The sequence below is a fragment of the Rattus norvegicus genome, chromosome 9 (genome assembly GCF_036323735.1).
Source record: "Rattus norvegicus strain BN/NHsdMcwi chromosome 9, GRCr8, whole genome shotgun sequence".
Lineage (NCBI taxonomy): Eukaryota > Metazoa > Chordata > Mammalia > Rodentia > Muridae > Rattus > Rattus norvegicus.
In genome coordinates, this window is record NC_086027.1 from 48,620,662 (window position 1) to 48,625,661 (window position 5,000).

The window sequence follows — 5,000 nt, forward strand, 5'->3', positions numbered from 1 at the left end:
GGAGACCCAAGCTCATGTTTGACTTGGGTCAGGATGTTCTCAAGGACGGTCTCTGACACCGTTGGGTACAAGATGGCTCAGCTCCATGACCTACTCAGCCTTACAGTCCCTGTTGCAGTTGTATTTCCATACTGTCCTGTTACAGGTTATTATTCCCATAGTTTAGCTAACAGAGCAGTAGGGAGTTCTCCACCACACACAATATTCTTGAAGTAAAGAGGCTGTCCTCTAGGAAGTGTGATTTGTCCTGTGGCCTGTGGTGTTTTAGCACCAATTCTATTGCTGTAACATGATGATGATGATGATGATGATGATGATGATGATATCCTAATATAAAGTAACTTAGGGCCTCCTGCTAACACCAGCAGAATGAACTCCCAAAAGGTGACCCAGCTGCTGCCCACATCTGCAAAGGAGCTCAGTCCAGCCGAGGAGCTTCCCAAGTCCTGTGGACAACAGGCTATGACAGGAGCCATTCAGACAATTTTTTCAAATGACTAGAGACCATCCATGAAGCTGATACAATGAATGAAGATCCATGAAGCTGATACAGTGAATGAAGATCTCTGAAGTTCCCCAGTGGCTACCCTCGTCACATGGCTACCTCCTGTGTCTGCATCTGCATGAAGTCCCTAACACTGGCAACCACTCCAACAACTGCCTGGCCATCTGCAAATAAGTAGTCTGATTTGTATGCCACCAGCACCATCTTGCTCCCCATGTAGCACACACTAACCTCAACAGCCCTTTTAACAGGTTCTGCAAAACGCTAGGGAAACTCATGGCTCTTAGGAAGTCCCTGCAAGAAATCTACTCAAAGCACATCTTCCTGATCCAAGCTGTCGAGCCTCTCTTCTGGGTAGTCATTTTATTTTCTGCTTAGATAGTCAGTCCTTCCCTTGATTTATACCTTGTACCTTGAACTGTGTTTTTATAAAATTAAGTCTAGTTGAACCCTTAGCTGTGTATGGTTTTGATGATTTCCATATGCTCGGCCCAGGGAGTGGCACTATTAGAAAGGTGTGGCCTTGTTAGAGGAAGTGTGTCACTGTGGGGGTAGGCTTGGAGGCCCTCCTCCTAGCGCCTGAGGATGCCCAGTCTGTTCCTGACTTCCTTCAGATGAAGATGTAGAACTCTCAGCTCCTCCTGCATCATGCCTGCCTGGATGCTCCATGCTCCCACCTTGATGATAACGGACTGAACCTCTGAACCTGTAAGCCAACCCTAATTAAATGTTGTCATTTATAAGACTTGCATTGGTCATGGTGTCTGTTCACAGTAATAAAACCCTAAGACAATGATGAATAAGAATGGTTTTTACAAAAGAAAAAAAATCAACAAATTAGAAAAGCTTTCTGGTTTGGATGAGAATATCCCCCTCAAGAGTTTGAATCATTGGTCTCTGATGGGTAGAAATATTTGGGAAGGATGAGGAGGTGTGGCTTTGTTGGAGGAGGTGTATCACTGAGGGTGGGCTTTGGGGTTTCAAAGTTTTATTCTCAGTTATTTCTCTCTCTGTTTCCTTGTGGATCAGATATAAGCTCTCAGCTTTTGCTCCAACGCCATGCCTGCCAGCCTGCCATGCCCCCAGCCATGATGGTCATGGACTCTAACCCTATGTACTGTGGGTTCCCAATTAAATGCTTTATTTTACAGGTTGTCCGGTCATGGTGTTTTATCATGGTAATAGAAATATAATTAAGACAAAGAAATTGACTTTGTTTTGACTTAACATCCTGGAGGGATGGAATGCTTTGTGGCAGGAGAAGCTCAAGGTCAGCTGGTCATCAGACCCCTCAGCCTCAGCGGTCTGGAAGCAGAGAGAGGATGAGTGCTTCTTTATGCTCAGTACCTTCTTTCTGCTTGTAGAGTTCAGGACCCAAACCCAGAGAACTGTGCTCATTCCGATGGGCCAGTCTTTCCCTCCCTCAATTAACACGATCAAGACAGTCCTCTACAGACATACCCAACCTGAGCTGGATAATTCCTGAGACTCTTTTCCCACATTTTGTCAGGAAAACTAGCCATACAGATGAGAAGTGTGCAGGAACAGTCCTACCTCACGGCAAAGGGTGGAGGTTGTCGTCCAGAGGTGACACATGTCAGTGAGACTTTGCAGTGTAAACAACTGTTTTGGAGCTAGGATTTGAGCTCAGGGCATCATGTGATCCCCTCAAAGGTGTTTTAGTGCCATTGTGTTTGCCAAGTAATTCATAAATTATGGCTACTGGATCTGAGAGATAGATGGACATTTCTTTTCTGAAATGAATCAGACGGGCCTCTTATTTCAAATGAAAATAAGTGATATTCCTTGCCAGTGACAAAATTTAATATCTTGTGTTAATTTAATCTTTTGGAATACTTTCATCCTCCACTTTGAACTTAACAAAATTCCAAAATGTAAAGATACTTTTTTTCTGTTGATACTGGCAATATTATAACTATTATTCTTTAAATATATATATTTATATTATATATATTATATTCACATATATATGATATAATATATATATGTGTGTGTGTGTGTGTGTGTGTGTGTGTGTGTGTGTGGTAACACGTAAGGGATGTATGCTTGGCCTTTGACTGCTTTCTGACAGAGAGATCCTACCTCCCTTAAGGCCTCCTGGAAAATGGGAGTGTCTTTTGTTCTATTTAAGCAACTCTCTCTGGGCTCAAGAGGGCTGGTTTCCGGAAAGATGGCCCTGACTAGAAGGCAGGGACTGTGAGAGTTATCCTGTGGGAAGGTTGAGAGGGCAGAAGACTGTGTAAACAGGTGGGGCCTCTGTTATGGAACCTCCATGAAAACCTCTGGGTTTTTTAGTTTCCTGGCTGAAGAGAAAATCTAAAGGCTGGAAAGTGAGTTGTCTAGAGAATGCATGGAAGCTCTAGAAGCTCAGTGTCCTGTACAAAGACAGACAGACAGACAGACAGACAGACAGACAGACAGAGACACACACACAAGCTTGTCTAATGCACCACCTCCACTGGCTGTTGATGAGTTACAATGAACCCTTATAGTCAGTAAGTCGTTTCCCTGAGTTCTATGAGCTGCCAAACTTGGGGATGTAGAATTATGGCTTGAATGATGAGCGCCCAGGATTGTCTCAAAGTTGTTGGTCACCAAAGTGGTGGAGCTATTGTGAGAGGCAGTGGGAACTTGGGGAGGTGTGGCCTTGCTAGAGGAAGTGTGTTATTGATAGCAAAGGAAAGTCAGTCTTGTGAGACCAAGCTGTTAACCTGAGCAACTGAACCCTTAGCCCTATCTAGTTAGTTCACGATTACATTGATTGAGGATGCCTGTTAGTGTCTCGGGAATCAGAGAATTAGTTCTGTTAGGTTGATGAGTTTGCAAGTGGTTACTCCACCAATGATTTAATGTCACAGAATACAAATATACTCATTGATAAGGGTTTGGTTTCCATGTTGTAGTAACAGTTAAGGAGCCAGCCCTGCTGAGTGTGAATGTTAAGGAAAACTCAGGCCAAATTCCCTAGAAATAATAAAATATTTCTTTTTCATTCTACTTACCTAGGGGAAGAATTTTCTTCATATTCCCAGCCTAAAATAATGTGTTGCAAGAGACGACATGCAGAAAGAATTGTACAAACCCGTCTGTTTGCTCCTATGTTAATCATTAAAGAGATTTGTAAAATTGTATACAGCGAAAATATGGCTATTTTCTTTCAAATAATCATTTATATAATGGGCATAATGGGTATATTCATTTTTAAATGGCTTAACATCTGCTTTAGGCTTGCATCTTTGACTTCTAGCAAATGTGGACATAACTGAGATTATCAGGAGATTCAGGGTGTCCTTGAACATTTTTAAGAGTGTAAATGGGTCTTAGATGATAATGTTTGAGGACCAAAAGACACTGAAATTCCGAAAGAAACCCGAATTCTTTATCATAAAAGAAAAAAAAAGGGAGGTCTGTACTGGACTCTTTAATCGTGTTTTCAAATTCAAAATTGGAGGTATCTGTTTTGGTGGTAGTACTAGGGAACACACGAATTCCTCATCAGCCCACATGCACTATAGTGCTTACCAAACCATGATCCTTCCCGGTATCGTAGTGACATGAAAGAACAGATGCATCTAGGGAAACAAAGATGCCCTGAGGAGGTAATGGTGTGCAGAGTGGAAGCCACAATCCTCTGTGAGTAGGGAACTGCCAGCCCCTCCAATGTTCTGTGGCATTAAGATCTTATCAACTCTCTTCCGTCCTTCACTTTGGGTTAAGCCCTTATGGACTAGAGGTCCTCTAGGTGTGTGTGCTGAAGTTCCTGTTGTTCCCCTCTTCCCTTTTCCCCATGCCCTAGTGATGCCAGGGAGACTCTTCTGCAACTTTCATAAACAGTAGTCAGCTTTTTGTTACTGTAACAAGCACCCAAGATAAATCAACTTTTAGGAGCTTGTTTCTTTCAAAGACCTTAGTTTCTGACTTTAGAGGTGTGTCCTTATTTGCTACATGGTCTTTAGCCTAACGGCTTGAAAGGCATCATGCATCATCTTAGTGGGGACTGTTTGCTGGCCTTGAGATAGCTCGGGCATAAGAAGAGACGTTTGTGGAAGTAGGATGGCCACACATTAAGTCTGGAGTGCAGGGACAACGTTCTGGCTCCAGAGTAACCCTAGCCATTCATATGGCTTGCACTTAAGAATATAGCACATGACCTGCAGTTTTCTCCTGAGAAGTGCCACATGTTAGACAGCAGACATGGTGGTTGCCCCTGAGAGAGTTGTCATCTTTTGGAAGGAGTTGCATTGCTATCATAGCTGAGACAGGAAAGCAATCATGTCTATTCTTTGTTACTGTTTGTTCAGCCCAGGGTAACATCAGTATCAAAACCTACACCCTTAATAGAACACCTGCCCTAACATAATAGCCTAATTTAAGGGAAGGCACATAGGACTAGGTGCTGGAGAGACAGCTCAGAGGTTGAATACATGCTGTTCTTGCAGAGGACCAGTTTGTTTCCAGCACCCATGTCAGGCAG